Consider the following 17,398-nt stretch of genomic DNA (forward strand, 5'->3'; position numbering starts at 1 on the left):
ATTGTTGAAACTCTGACGTTCAGGTCCCACATCAGTTTTACATTATATTTGTAACAAGTAGTGGACAAAGATTTGGAAGAAATGTAACTGAAAGATGCCATTAAAAGTGGACATTCTAAAAACTGGTAACAATTTTACTGAAAGATGGTCAGATAATAAAAATTATTATTTTAATATACATTTTCTGTGAAGAAAAACGCAGAAAACTGTTGAAACTCTGACGTTCAGGTCCCACATCAGTTTTACATTATATTTATAAAAAGTAGTGGATAAAGATTTGCAAGAAAAGTTACTGAAAGATGCCATTAAAAGTGGATTTTCTAAAAACTGGTAACAATTTTACTGAAAGATGATCAGATAATATAAATTATTATTATAATCTACATTATCTGTGAAAAAAAGGCAGAACATTGTTGAAACTCAGACGTCCTGGTCCCACATCAGTTTTACATTATATTTATAACAAGTAATGGACAAAGTTTTGGTAGAAAAGTTACTGAAAAATGTCATAATTGTATAAATTATATTAGATCTGTATATACAGGACGATAGAATTTTATATATTTTTAGACTTTCTCTATTTTCTGCCAATACTGTATATTGAAAACAAAAAATAAAGTGCTTAATTTATAGTTGAAATTTATTATTAAATATATATTTAATGTATATTCCGTATAGAAGTGCAAAATAAAAACAATTTTTCTATTTTTAAATACATATTTTGAACATTTCACTAAATATCAATTACAAATGTGTAGTTGTTTTAAGATGTAATACACATTTACGTTGAGAAGCTTTTAATGCAAAGATCCGAGTTGAAGCGCTTCAACAAGAAGCTGTTTTATTTCACTATTTTTCAGATAAAACGCTAACAATTCCCTTTGCGAAAATTCTACTTTGCAAGTTAAGTGACATTTTCCGTATTGACCTTCGGAAAGGTGTATATTTATTTTATAGAGACTTTCAATTTTTAACAAAGTTGATCATAGCATACATTATTTTTATGTATTTTTCATATTAGGGAAACAAATTGGAAACATTAATTAAGCAATTATTTTTGTATCCTGTTAAATTTTAGTTTTATATACATATGAAGAAAATTATTAAAATGTAATTTTTATGGTTTATATTCATAAAAATAGTGGTAAATATCTAAACGTTTTTTACTTTATTTACTTTATCGGAATTTATTTTAATATGTATGTGATGATAAATTATTCAATTCCGTAATATTTTTATTAAATTGTTTGTAGTTGGTGAACAATATTATCGGATCATCAGAACGTATAAAATATAATTGATTAGATAAACAAAATCTAAATGGTTTACGAAACGCAAACATTGAGTTAGCTATGGCATTATCGAAGCAGATTACGTCTATATATATATTTGCAGATTAGATACAAAATTTATGTGCCAAAAAGCGTTTGTTATTTCATTAATTTCTTCCTCTATATTCACTTGTTCAATGAGGACCATTTAAATGTAAAGGGTGAAATCAAAAACTTGTTTAATTCGACGATTAAAATTTATACGCCCTCTTTAAATTTAATGGCCTACGTTATCGATATAAATTATTTTAAACACTCTTTCTAATTGAGCCATTTAATACGAATTCGGAGAAATTAAGGTTCCAAAAATTTTTGTCAATGCCCAATATCACATTTCATCACAAAAACAAACAAAAAAATATTTAAAGTTGGCAGTTACAAAGACTGTCGATAGAATTGAAAACTTAGAACTTATTTAAATTTGAAATTCCATAATGTTTGAATTAAATTTATCAACATCAATCTGGTTTTCATATCTATTGACACTCCGAGCAACAATTATATGAATGTTTACATGTTTTTTTATTATTCAAATATATTACGAGCTGTACAAGATCATGACAAAATATAAATACAATTCAATTGAAATAACAATTAATAGATAATCATATTATTTATGGATAGTATTTGTATTTACTTAAATTTCAAGGTACTTGATTTTTAACATTATTTTAAATAAAAACAATACTCTTTATACTTTCAATTATTTCATTTCCCATATATAAAATTGCCAAATTGTAGTAAAAGTCTGTTAGTGTAACGATATATACTACTTTGATTATAATAAACAATCAATTTTTTTAGTAAAAATCTATTTATTTAAATAAAATGCTTAATTTTAAGCAATAAAATAACATTTATTTGATAAAATTTCTAGTTTTCAGCAGATAACTTAATGATCTGTAGAAAATATAAAACTTTTTTGGAGACAAATTATAGGAAATTGAATTCTCTATAAAAAATGTCATATAAAATTTTCCCATAAAGTTGATGGTTGCGTCAGAAAATGAAAAAAATGTCAAAATTTTAAATCAATCCAACTTTAATGTTAAATAACTTGAAAAAATGAATATATCCAAAAACTGTAAGAGACATTTTTTGTAGAGCGTTAAATTTTCTATAAAAATCTGTTTTGATCATTTTGTAATATTATCTCTAACGAGAGTTAAAAAATTTCAAAATCCAAGAGAATACCTTTCCCGTGTTATTTAAACGGGAAATTAAAATTTACGATGCGGCACCTCTTAATATTAATATTAAGAGCTGAAACTTTCACAGTATTCTTTTTTACCATTTCCAATAAGATTTTCGATAAATAAAAAAAAATTGTCAAAGAAGTTTTCACTTTAATAATTAATCCTAAAATCTAATCAAGTATAATTTTATTAGAAATTATTTTAGTTAATAAATAAAAATATTATCATTTACACGTTTGCTTTGAGTACTGAAACCTTCACCTTCGATTAAATGCCTACCCCACATAATTATGGCTTATTGTTAGTCAAGTTTGATGAATGTAACGCAAAAGCGAAACACATTTTCAACGTATCATCTCATGCGATCGCTACAATTAATGTTCGGCTGGTCGTAACTTGTTTCCCAAAAACATTAATGACACGATGAGTATAGGGTCTGTTCGGGGTATCGTTATTGACTGCTCATTAACCGCCGCCAACGTTTTACGGAAAGTTGTAGATGCATATTTGAGATATCACAAATTAGCTCGGGAAGACCATGTCCTAATTACTTTTTATTATACATAAAGGATAAATTCAGCAATTTAGTGTTTTCTGAATTAATTTTTTTTTACCTTTGTAAACAGAACTACTGAAAATTCTAAGGTATTTTGAAGAAACCGCGTATAATAAATATTTCAATTTTTTAATAAGTAATATAATAGAAAAGAAAAAAAGTTGCGCCCATAAAACTCACCGAGAAAAAATAATTAAATTACAATATTTCTGAAGCCATTTGTCTAGAAGTAATTTATTATCCCTGAAACTTTTAAGACACGCAATTTTGTTATTTCAATTATGCTTTCGTGGAGTGGTGTAAATTTTATTCAAGTATGGCGCCCTGATAAAGATTGTATTTTCTTTTACTTGACACAAACCTTTGTCGCATCGCTATGTACTAAAGTATGCTAAAACCTTCCTCTTTGATTCTAGAAACTACTTGATCTTGAAGACATTGTTGTTTGTGCTAAAACACAGACAATGCGTGTCACCTCGGGCATGAGCTGCTTCAGGACATACAATCCTGCGTGAAAACTATTTGCTGAAAATCGTCTGCAAAAAGGTAGGTTTATTAAATAAGATTTTATCCTTTTAAGCCTAACTAGATTGGAATTTTTTGTTGGCACGGTTGTGTACCTGATTGAATTTCTATGTCGGCGTTTCACATTTTAGAAGGATTTAAATTATGTTTAGAATATTCTGAATTAATTAAATATTTGTTTGAATTATTGAATTATACTATACACATACTAATTATTAATGATTTAATAAATACATTGATAAATATTTTAATAAAAGTGTATCTATTACACGTATATTATATTCACTTTTTGAAATGATTGATGATGAAGAATATTAAAACAAGTTTTAAACACAATTATACAGTAAATATTACAACACGTCGAATCTAAGTAATATAATTTACAATTTGCAAAGATTTTTAAAAAATCAAATCAATTCCTCAACTTTTTTTATATGTTAAAAGTTATTCAATGTACAGTGTTTCTAAAATAAGTAGTCAAAATTTGGGAGAGGATGGAACAAGCCTAAAAATAAAAAAAAATAAATATTTTTTCTCGTGGAAAAAATACAGAAATCGAAGTATAAATTAAAAAAAAAAAAATTCCTCATATTCAATTGTCTTTAAATTTGATATAAATTAAATATCCATTAATTACAAAAATACCATCGCCATTGTTCAGAAGTCTTTTGAACTTGTTCACTCCGTCATCTTCATATTCTTACTAGGAAATTGGATTTTTTTCACAGGCTAAGGATAAAAATCTTTTAGTATCTACATAATATGGCATAAACAAAATTTTTATAAATCTTATATTTCGAGATTTTCATAGAAACTAGTCCGGCAATTTTGAATTTAAAACGAATTAAAATAAGAAATGTATATTTATACAATCAGTTAGCCAATTGTTAATGATATTTTAATTACTTTAATGTTGGACAGAATAGAAAACAAGAAATGTTAATAGATATTTTCTGTATATAACGACAACCATCAACACCGTTCATTCAATGTACAAGGTGTTTCTAAAATAGGTAATCAAAATTTGCAAGCAAAGCAAGTCCAAAAATGAATAATTAAACAATTTTTCTCGTGAAAAAAATACAGAAATACAGATTTTAATTTAAAAAAATATTTTTTCTCATATTTGGTTCAATTGTCTTTAAATTTGGTGTAAATTAAATAGTTGTTCACTCCATCACCTTCATATCCTTACTAGGAAATTGAAATTTTTTTGCAGGCTAAGGATAAAAATCTTTTAGTATCTTTAAACTAATCTGGTAATTTTGAATTTAAAACGAATTAAAATAAGAAGTGTACATTTATACAACCAACTAGCCAATTGTTAATGATATTTTAAATACTTTAATGTTGGACAGAAAAGAAAACAAGAAATGTTAATAGATATTTTCTGTATATAACGACAACGTCACATACATTGAATGTTGAATTTAATTTTAAACGGCAATCCCATTGAACAATATCAATTTCTTTTAAATAAAGTCAAATGCGTTTAGTTGATATCTAAAAAATCACTGTTTGTGCAACGTGATTATCGATCAATACCATTTGTGATTAGACTAAACAACATATGAATTAAACGTAGAATAATAGAATATAATAATCTCTTTATTAATATGTGGTTTATCGAATACGTTAATAATTTCCAAAGCCTATTTTATATTTATTGTTTAGTCGTAGGATTAAAGCCTAACCGTTGGAAACACGCGATCGGCTTTGTGGATATAATTAGGATTTATTACTTTTTATTATTTTTTTATATATAAAATAAAGTGGATTTAAGATAAAGATACGTGATTTGATTCGCTCACGTCGATAGTTTGCATGGGACCATTAAGATCTCATTTGAGACTCGACTGAGAGTCGATCCGATTATGATCAATAAATAGTGAAATGTCGTACACCGTAAAGGTAATTTATGATAATAACGTTCCTCCATTACTTATACGATCGAGCCGAAGCATAAAGAGGTCGGACTGGAAGTTGCTGTTGGCCACATTCAATCTATCACACAAGTTGTAATGAGTCCCTGTCTGGACCATGAGGACCGGGAAAGCCCAAGCCGAAGGACAATCGGCTATCTAGGGGATCTCCTTTGTAATATACCATATCTCACGCTGAGAGCATGACATGTCGTCATAGAATAACGACGGGCCTGGCAGATGCTTGAGACAAGCGCGTCCTGCGACCAATGATTTATGAGCTGGACCGTCGAAAAACTCCAATTAAATCAGTTTAATTACTCTTACATTGATTTAATGGGAGACAAATTAATTACTGACTCGTGGTCCTTTTGATCTGCGTCACTTTATGCTGTTGGCGATGTCACCCTCTGAGCCGGTTCGCATTAATATTAGTATGGCCCGTTAATACATGACTCGGGCACATTATCACTGACACACCGTTCACAGCTAAGCAGACTGGAAATAATAATCGGCGGTTTTAATTACCATACGCCGCAGAGATCGGTATGAGCTCTGCAAAGTACTAGCGAAGCAACCCCTATTGTAAACTTAAAATGAAACACTAAAATTATTGCCACTTGGTATACAGGGTAACGTATAGTAAAAGGAGGCGATTCTTGGGTTCATTTAAAGAGAAAATTAATATGAATGTGTGTGTCCGAGACAATTTAAATACAGGGTGGTAAAATTAAAGATATTTTACAGAAATACTAAACACATTTGTTTCATGAGAATATTTAGTGTGGTGTCATGTTTATTATACAAAAAGGTTAATTTTTGAAAATTTTAAAATTTCGTATCTAAAAATTTAAGACGTTAAAACATTAAAATTTTTTCTTAAAATGTATCTAAAAACAGTCCCTTTAAATATTTTAACTTTGAAACACCCTGTATTAATTTAATATGAGACAAAATTAATTCAGTAAGTAGAATAGAGTTCACTAAAAACATTTTTTATTTCAATTTACGTAAAGTCTCGATTCTTCTTCCAATATTTGTTCAAGTATAGTAAAAATAAAAATTAAATGTACACAGTTAACAGACATATTTGTTGTGTCCCAAATTTCATTAGAATATCTACAGTGGTAAAGGATAATTTACGATAATAGACATTAAAAATCCTAAAAACAGTCCCTTTAAATGTTTTACCTTTGAAACACTCTGTTTTAATTTAATATGAGATAAAAAATAATTGAGTATGTAGAATAAGGTCCACTAAAAACATTTTTTATTTAATTTTATCTAGAAACTTGATTTTCCTTCCAATATTTGCCCAAGTATAGTAAAAATAAAAATTAAATGTACACAGTTACTAAACACATTTGATGAATTCCAAATTTCATGAGAATATTTAGAGTGGTGTCATGTTTATTATACAAAAAGGAAAATTTTTGAAAATTTTAAAATTTTTTATCCAAAAATTTAAGACGTTAAAACATTGAAATTTTTTTTAAAATGTACCTGAAAACAGTGCCTTTAAATATTTAAACTTTGAAACACCCTGTATTAATTTAACATGAATCAAAAAAAATTCAGTAAATAGAATAGGGTTCACTGAAAACATTTTTTATTTCATTTTACGTAAAGTCTAGATTTTTCTTCCAATATTTGTCCAAGTATAGTAAAAATAAAAATTAAATGTACACAGTTACTAAACACATTTGATGAATTCCAAATTTCATGAGAATATTTAGAGTGGTGTCATGTTTATTATACAAAAAGGATAATTTTTGAAAATTTTAAAATTTTTTATCCAAAAATTTAAGACGTTAAAACATTGAAATATTTTTTAAAATGTACCTGAAAACAGTGCCTTTAAATATTTTAACTGTGAAACACCCTGTATTAATTTAATACGAGACAAAATTAATTAATTCAGTAAGTAGAATAGGATTCATTGAAAACATTTTATATTTCATTTTACGTAAAGTCTTGATTCTTCTTCCAATATTTGTCCAAGTATTGTAAAAATAAAAATTAAATATACACAGTTAATAGATATATTTGTTGTGTCCCAAATTTCATTAGAATATCTATAGTGGTATTATGTTTATTAAACAAAAAGGATAATTTTTGTAAACTTTATTTTGTATCTAAAAATGTTAGACGTTAAGACAATGAAATTTCTTTTTAAAATGATTCTAAAAACAGTCCCTTTAAATATTTTACCTTTGAAACACCCTGTTTTAATTTAATATGAGATAAAAAATAATTGAGTATGTAGAATAGGGTCCACTAAAAACATTTTTTTATTTAATTTTATCTAGAGTCTTGATTTTCCTTCCAATATTTGCCCAAGTATAGTAAAAATAAAAATTAAATGTACTCAGTTACGAAACATATTTGAGTTCCAAATTTCATGAGAATATTTAGAGTGGTGTCATGTTTATTATACAAAAAGGATAATTTTTAAAAATTTTAAAATTTTGTATCTGAAAATTTAAGACGTTAAAACATTGAAATTTTTCTTAAAATGTACCTAAAAACAGTCCCTTTATTTATTTTAACTTTGAAACATCATGTATTAATTTAATATGAGACAAAAATAATTCAGTATGTAGAATGGGTCCACTGAAAACATTTTTTATTTCATTTTACCTAAAGTGTCGATTCTTCCAATATTTGCGTAAGTGTAGTAAAAATAAAAATTAAATGTACCCATAATTCTGTCGCAATTAAATTTTCCCCAACAGTCGTTACATGTCCATTATGACAGACAATGTTTGTATTGCCTAGTTTATTAATAATTCCAATTCCCTTTAAATATTTATTTAATGAACAAATATTAATTTTAGCATCAGATATGAGACCATGTAACAGTAATTAGCATTTATTATTGGGTGAAACAACATTTAATATTCAGACACAAGTTTCATTGATACGCAAGTTCATTTTAAAATCGATTAGCCAATAAGTTTCAGGGGTAGATTTGTTTCTATAATCGGTGAAGTTATCGTCCAAAGACTCGAAAATATCGGTCGGTTGAAGGCGGCAGTGCCATAAATCCGCAAAGTACGCGTTCCGAAGCGTATCTATGGTAAATGCACAATCACAACCCTGATACCAGGAATCTAGACAAATGACTAGGTAACACAGTGCCATTCATCAACCCGGAGCAGCGGTGAAGTCGCGGGAATAAAGCGTCGCAACGCCTTCAGGCATGATGTTCAACCGCTACTTTTAAAGCGACCGCTAGTGGGCCCACTTCCCGCTCCTGAGCCCGAGACTGGCCTAAAGACTGACAAATTATTGCAAGGGGGAAGACATGATAAGAAAATACAATTGGTGCTTTGGAATCTCTCGCTTATAATTCTTTACGGAAAAATGGAGCAATTTGAAGTTGTTTTACTTAGTGACCTAGAAACTTATCCTCCTATTTCTCTTCTTCAATTTGTTTTATTACCGTCTGAGACGATTCCGGAAGATTTACGGATACCTGTGTTATTTTCACTAAACAAATATTGCCCCGAAGAAGGTTCAATTTTATTAATGAAAATCAATATCCATTTCTATCCGCACTATTATTCCTTGTTCTCCATAGTAATATTCTCAAATAATAGGTTAAACCTTTAATGGTGTTGTAAAAACAGTAACATACTAATAGTATATTATCAAGGCATAATTATGATTAATATTCCTCGAATATAATGTAACAATCAGTGAAATACAAAAAGCTTCAGAAATTACAGTTCAGTCTTTTAATATTCTCTAGTTATTACTGAAGTTTAAATGTAAAACAATACCAATATTTAAACAACATTTAAAGTTTGATCACGAAGATTCACTGTACGGAATGCAAAAACCTCGGCCGATATCATAAAATCAATATTAATCTTCGTTTTATGTACTTAATTTTGTGAGACTTGCATATTAATAATGTGGTCAAAGCTGGAAATCCTGATCCCTAAGCTATGAAGTCTCCAACATGAATCCCCCCATTAGAATACAAATTGATCGGACCTTTTTGTATATTTAATTATGCATTGAAGCAGAGTGTTCGTTTAAAAAAATACCTACAATAATAATTCTTCTTTTAAATTGAAACCGTAATTTATTTTATTCGTTTCAGTTCGACTGTAAACTGAAGTCAAACATTTAGATACGTATAAATGCTACTTTTAATTTATGTGTGTACACCGAATATGTTAAATTATTATTAATTATCATATTAAGGGTTGTTGAAAAAGCTCTCGAGCGATTTAAATTTAACGGAACATTGACCGTGTAAAATTTGACATTCAAAAGGGCAAACGGATGGCGGTGTTTATTAATTAATTTTTGTATTTCCTGTGAAATGTAAAAACTGCCAATGGTCGTTGAATTTTTTACTCAGTGGGTATGAACTTAGTTGAAAGATTTATTCGGTGAAAAGTTCAATGTTTAAAAATGAGTGTTCTTTAATTATTCGACCGTGGAATTTTAAATTAAAATTGAATTAATTTTATGAGATGTATGTTGCCAATAATATTTGATTTTGTTCTATAAAATAACCATTTCTTGAGAAATGGAAATGGCAAAAATATTTCACCTATTTTATATATTGAATACGAACATTGTCCAGTTAAATTCAAGTTGATTAATGTTAATTGTAATGTCTCACATTATTAGACGAATTATATATGACACAAATATTGGATATATTAATGATGTACAATATTTGAGAGATTTATTCACTGAATAGTCTAATGTTCAAAAATGAGTGTTCTTTAATTATTTGAACATGGAATTTTAAATTAAAATTGGATAAAATTTATGATATGTATGTTATCAATAATATTTGATTTTGGTCTATAAATAGCGATTAACCATTTCTTAAAAAATGGAAATGGTGAAAATATTTCACCTATTTACCTATTCCTATTAACACAAACATTGTCTAGTTAAATTCAAGTTAATGTGAATTGTAATGGCTCACATTATTAAACAAATTATTTGTAGTTTCAATAGTGGTAAATTTTTAAAAAATTACCTTTTTTACATTATCTATGACATGAATACTGGATATTTTAATGATGTACAATATTTTTAAAATTTATTCGCTGAAAAGTCCAATATTTAAAAATGAATGTTCTTTAATTATTCAACCATGGAATTTTAAATTATAAATAAATAATAAAATAAATTTTATGAGATGTATGTTACCAATAATATGTGATTTTGTTCTATAAATATCGTTTAAAGTTTTTTTAGGAAATGGAAAATTCAAGTTGATTAATGTAAATTGTAATATCTCACATTATTAGACAATTTTTTTGTAATTTTAGAAGTGATACAATTTTTGAAAAAACTTTATAATTCTTCTTAATTTTTTTTATTAATATTATTATTACTTCATTGACTTTGAGATAGTGAGATTATAACAAAATAAGGTAATGAATAAAAATAGAGAATCAAAATGTGACGAAGATAAAATTTGTCAGAAATGGAACTTGAAATTCATAAAAACTACCTCGAAGATTAGTCAATAAATATTGATTGCACCGCATATTTTTATTGTAAATTTCAAATTGTACTAAATTGTGTTTGTTTACACTTAGTGAAGTAGATTGCACTCTGATGATCATGGACTGAAAAACAGAAACAAACTTTTTTAACCTTAAGCTATAAACAAGTTAATAGTGCAGGTAGTATTAGACTCTAAAGAGCATCAAAAGTAAAACCATTAAGGCGGATAAAAGCTTTTTTACTTTGTGTTAGGCAATTGTTTTTATTTTCACAACTGCCAGTTCTCAGAATACCTATAACCATACCTAAAATTGAATACTAATAATATTTGAACTTTTAGCCAAAAATATATATTTTTTATTTGAACAATTTAAGTTATCCATATATTGTCCGTATTAGTCGTCTGAACCACAATCTATACATTATTGTAAAATATTTTTAAAGGGTATATAATCTTATCATAAATTTATAGAAGAGTATCCCTTTTTAAATGCCGTCATATTTTTCCCCGGTTAGTTGTAAAACCTGAGTTATTGCGATAATTTCAAAAAATATTCGAGTTCCGCATGGATTAGGGCACAATTGTACCAAAACGAATTTATCAGTGACGTTAAGCACTTTATATCATACACTAAACACGCCTAATATCCATAAATAATCTGAAATATGTAGTTATATTATTCAAATTGCTCAGTTAGCTACATCCGTAATAAAAGGCATATACTTAAGGAGTACGGAAAATATAAAAAATCTGAAGCCAAGAGAAAGGCACGATTATTGGTTCAATAAGCTATTTATTAGTTATTATTTATCAAATAATGTGGGGGCATCACAAAAGCACACTATTGATATATACCGATTGAAAAGGGTTTGATCCAACTCCCTTTTGAGAGAGACATCAAGCACGACAGAGACAGTAAAAGTCTGCAATTTTTCCCTGTAGTGGGAGTGGAGTGTTACTGTCTCTGTCATCCATGATGTCTCCCTCAAAACTCAGTAGGATCAAATGCTTTTATGGACCAGAAAAAAGCTTTAGATCTCAAGTCAATGGTACATTAATTTGTATTTATTGGACGGCCATCATGTACCCTAATATATACAATACTTAAAAATCTCACATACTTTAAGAGAATTTAGTGGGGCTCAAGATATGAAGAAACAATTCCCTCTTCGTTGATGATATTAAATTATAAACGACCTTCCACCGGAAGAAACATTAATCTTAATGACATTAAAGAATCATAATAGACCCAGATCAAAGATTCCTCAGTACAACGTGCATTTAGAGCGAACTTCGCGACAATTCCAATCAATGAGATCAACATAACTTTATAATTACAACATCCGAGCCCTTCTAATCTGCTGCAGTGTCGCATAGCGGGGTGTCAGAGAGGCGGCCTTCCTATAACTTTAACGAAATCTGTTAAATTAATAGCGTCAGCTAAAGTTTAGTTGATAGAAATATGGCTTCATTCGCAAGTGTCATTTTACTAAACGTCGCCAATTAATCGCCGGACAGATTTGAAATGTGATTATTCAAATTTTAATTTGTGAATTTCACATTTTTATGTTACACTGAGAATTAAATATGTGTTATTTTTAAAATTATAACTAGAAAATACTAACCAACTATTTATTTATTTTATTCTGGGTTTATACATAATTTTAATATTGATATTATTAAAAGTAACAGGTGATTCGTTAATTTCTTGGATCATGTATTTAAGCAATAAACAGTAGGCAGAAAACTTTTTTTAAATTCAAATAATTTTTGTCCTGGTTATTATCTTCAAAAAAAAATGTATATTGAAAATTAACTTCCTTTTATAAATTTAACAATTACATAGTTAACAATAAAAAAATAAAGAGTTTAATTTTACTGATGATTATTTCTTTTGGATTGGCAAAAAGTAAAACCACTTATGCTAAGTTTTATTGCTGCAAATAATTAGTAATTAGAATTTTAATTAATTCTACACTAATATTGTAAAATTCCCATTATTATGAATAATTTCCAAACAGATTTTTTAAATGGAAAGCAACAGATGGTCAGTAATATTTGGATCCATATTTTGCCAAGACTCTTACAGAAACGTGAATAAATTTTACTGATTATTACACTATTTGTATCTTTTTTTGTTGTTCACTATCTCCCATAAGTTTTCAATGAAGTTTAGATCGGGAAATTGAGATGGCCAGTTCATAACATTATTTTTTTCCCTTAAAAGTCACTGCTTTAAATATTTTGAAGTGTGCTTCGGGTCATTATCTTGTTGAAAATAAAGTTTTAGTGGCATATTTTTAACTGAATTCGGTACCATATTGTTCCTCAATATTTCTTTATATATAAATCGATCCATGATACCCTCTATTCAAAGGAGAGGACCCATTCCAAATCCCAAAAAGCAGCTCCATACCATTACCGACCTGTCGCTCTGTTTAACAGTGAGTATGGTAAACTTTGGGTTAAACTTTTTATGAATAGGTCATCTTACATATAAAATCCCATCACTACTAATCAGATTAAACTTGATTTCATCACTCCAGATAGCACGTTTCCAATCATTTAAAGTCCAGTGTAAAAGGGACCTGGTAAACTCAACTCTGGCTCATCTGTACTTCTCTAATAGTAGTGGTTTTTTAGTCTGGCCTTCTCGCATAAAGACCCCCTTGTAGTTATCTATCTCTTACAGTTCTTGAAGAAACGTTAACTCTAAGTTGTGTCTCAAGTAGACTTTTTATTTGGCTGGAACTCAGGAAAGGATCTTTTTTAGAGTGGGATAAAATTTGTTTATCCTGAAACCTATTGGTTTTTCTTGGTCTTCCAGTTTTATTTTTTCCTTCCACATTACCAAATCTTGAAAATTGTTGTAAAACATGCGTTACAATTGATCTGTATTGATTTTTCTCTCATCGGATTGGAAGAACGATACAATCCGTAATTTAAATTCGGAAAATAATTTCTTTCCACGAGGTACTACATTAACTCAGTTTACTTTAGTACATACGTATTTTTAAAGTTGGTCCTTTCTACCAATACTGTAAAAGTGAACAACAATTCACACATAATTAATTTGTCTAATCATCAGCTACTTAATTATTATAAAAACACTAATTTCAAATGACTGGATGTTTTCAAGATCAGAAAAATGGGAGTGCATTACCGTAATTGTATCATTTACATAAGGCGGAATAAATCTTGCATCTCTATGATACAGCAGAATTCAACAATGGCGTTGATACATAGAACAGTAATGTCGGTTGCAATCGTGAGTTTCACCCTTTTCAGCAGCGACTTCATATTTCATCTCGATAAAGTACATTCATAGGGAATGAAAACCCTCTCTGTAAGAACCTTATATACGAACGAAATTCCGCAGCAATGTCGCCTGTGTAAATATGGCAATATCCAGTGGTGATATTTGAATATGCCCGATAACAATGAGTCCGTCTAGAATTCCTGTACCGCCTGCGGTTATGCAAAGGAGGACTAAAATAAAAATTTCATGTATTTTCACAATTCCAAGTAAATATTTATCTTACAAGCTTTGTTTTAGAATATTTGTTTGTTTTGTTTTCGTATATTTTCTGTCAGGGGTTGCATCAATATTTGCATAAACATATATTAATTTTGTTTATCTAATTCACAATGCACAATAAATAATAAACATTATGTAAACTAATTTTATTTTTTATTGTTACTTATCACATTACTCTACTGTTATTACGTTAAAAATATTATTTCATATAATTTTCACCTTACATAAATACATAAATATTCATAAAACTTCCTCCCTTGAATAATATTTATATCTCTTTATTGTGACGAAAGAAGTTAATGTACTGTTCATTCACAATGGTCTAAATTATGCAAAAATGTGAAAGAAGATTACTATCTAATAAAAGCTAAATGCTAAATTAATATAATTAAAAATATATTAAATTTCCTTGACTGACTTTTTTTCCATTTTCAATTAAAGTTAGCTTTATACAATATAATATCATGTAGCTAGTGCCGATCGTATTTTTAATTTGCATTAGAAGCCCTTTTTGATTTGAATTATTCGGAGCCAGACAAAGATTTAATTAAATTGACCAAAGCCGACGAGTTTCAATTAAATATTGTAATTAATTTATTCATATTTTTATGAATTGATTCGAATTCGTCGCGTGAAATTCACTCGTTTTAATTTTATTACAATCCTTTTCATGAACAATATTTATATTGTTAAGATAACACATTGGGAATATGAGTTCAATTGATCACAAAGGTAAAATTGGAAAACCAACACTAATCAAATGAAAAATAGGCAATTACAGTAAAATAAATCTTGTATTTAAAATTTTGCCCCATTTTCGTTGCTGCAACGAAAATAAATATACTGATGTTTGTTCACGGTGTATTTTTCTCTAGCTACGTTAATAATTTTGTATATTTAACATTTAAATTCCACGACTATTTTCAATAAAAATCCTGACTGGAAAGGTTTACTGTTCTATATTTTTATAAGGCGTTTAAACTATATCTTCCACAGAAAGGAGTTTTCTTAAGATAAACTGTATTGAGTAAACCTTCTAATGGATCGTTCGAAATAACATCCTGTCATAGTCTAAACCAAGTGCAGATGTTCTCCGCTATTATTTCTTGTTATGGTCCTAAACCAGAGGCTATTTGCCAAGTCGGATTTTATGAAGAATTAGGTGCCGTGATGGCCTTCTAGGTTGGGCTATTATTTCAATTTGTCCATGAAAACGTTTCTGTCAATTAATTTTTCACTCTCGTTTTTAGGTGGTATTTGACAAACACAAAAGTTCTTATAGACTCCTGAAGTCATCAAGTTCACCTACATTTATTAACATATTTTTTTGTTAATAAATTATCCACCACATCGACGAAAAAATATTTTTACTGTAAATAGCAAAATATACATGATTAATTCCTGCTACCCTCCATTTTAATTTTTAATTAATTAATAAATTGAAATTCCAGAACGACTTAAAAGTTATGTGTGACCCATAAGTTTTATCCAATGCTTATTTATAGTATTTTGAGCCAAATCGAGTACATATTATATCATTAAAGAATAAATATTTAATTATGAATAGTATAACATATTGTTTATTAATTTCTAGGTGATATTTGATAAACACAAAAGTTGTGATAGACGTCCGAAGTCACCAAGTTCACCTACAATTTATTAACATACTTTTTTTTGTTAATAAATTATCCAGCACATCGACGAAAAAATATTTTTACTGTAAATAGCAAAATATACTTGATTAATTCCTGCTACCCTCCATTTTAATATTTAATTACTTAATAAATTGAAATTCCAGAACGACTTGAAAGTTATGTGTGGCCCATATGTTTTATCCAATGCTTATTTATAGTATTTTGAGCCAAACAAAGTACGTTTTATATTTAAATTCCCCGACTATTTTCAATAAAAATTCTGACTGCAAAGGTTTACTGTTCAATGTTTTTACAAAGCGTTTAAACTGTACCTACCAAAGAAAGTAGTTTTCTTAAGACAAACTGTATTGAGTAAACCTTCTAATGGATCGTTTGAAATAACATCCTGTCATAGTCTAAAGCAAGTGCAGATGTTCTCCGCTATTATTTCTTGTTATGGTCTTAAACCTGAGGCTATTTGCCAAGCCGGATTTTATGAGGAATTAGGTGCCGTGATGGTCTTCTAGGTTGGGCTATTATTTCAATTTGGGTTTGTCCATGGAAACATTTATGTTAATTAATTTTTCACACACTTACTCGTACATGAATAAATTATAAACAACTACATGTAAACGTTTTAGTAGTTAGGCAAATTACACCTTTGGGTTTGCCTTCACACTTGCCATCCAAAATATAAAATAAAAGCAAATAAAAAGGATCAAATCTTCCAAGGATATACAATAAAGACAAACTACTTTTAGGTTACAAAGACAAATATCTGTTGTTCAGATATCCATTCATCATAATGAAAAATTTTATATCGCACAGCTGCAGATCGAATCATGAAACTTAAATGGTGTTCTTTTATGCAATTGATTTATATATACGCCTAAAACTTTTGATTAAATGACAGTTGTGATTAGTAATAATGTTATGAAAATAAATGTGTCCTACCTGTGGACAACATCACTGAAGTAATCAATACTAGTACAAAATTAGTTATATTAATAGGTAAACAGTGAGTAATACAAACAAATTAACTTAGCGTAGAAAAATTTATGCAATTATTTTGATATCTAATTTGGCAAATATCACTGATGAGTTCTATAATCACGATTTAACCCTATAATTTATTATCAAAACAAAAGTAGGTAATTAATAGGCAATCAATACTGATTCGAATTGTTGGTGGAACAAAAAGCGATTTC

At 28.3% G+C, this 17,398-nt stretch overlaps 1 long non-coding RNA gene across 1 annotated transcript in view; it reads left to right on the plus strand.

Moving 5' to 3' along the window:
* Positions 1 to 17,398, plus strand: part of LOC126264623 (uncharacterized) — a 67,037-nt gene that overhangs the window by 11,310 nt on the left and 38,329 nt on the right. The window contains exon 2 of the long non-coding RNA XR_007547304.1: positions 3,500 to 3,629. This is a non-coding gene — a long non-coding RNA (uncharacterized LOC126264623). The remainder of the gene's footprint in view (positions 1 to 3,499; positions 3,630 to 17,398) is intronic.

Source organism: Aethina tumida, chromosome 2 (assembly GCF_024364675.1).
Source record: "Aethina tumida isolate Nest 87 chromosome 2, icAetTumi1.1, whole genome shotgun sequence".
In the NCBI taxonomy this organism is placed as follows: Eukaryota; Metazoa; Arthropoda; class Insecta; order Coleoptera; family Nitidulidae; genus Aethina; species Aethina tumida.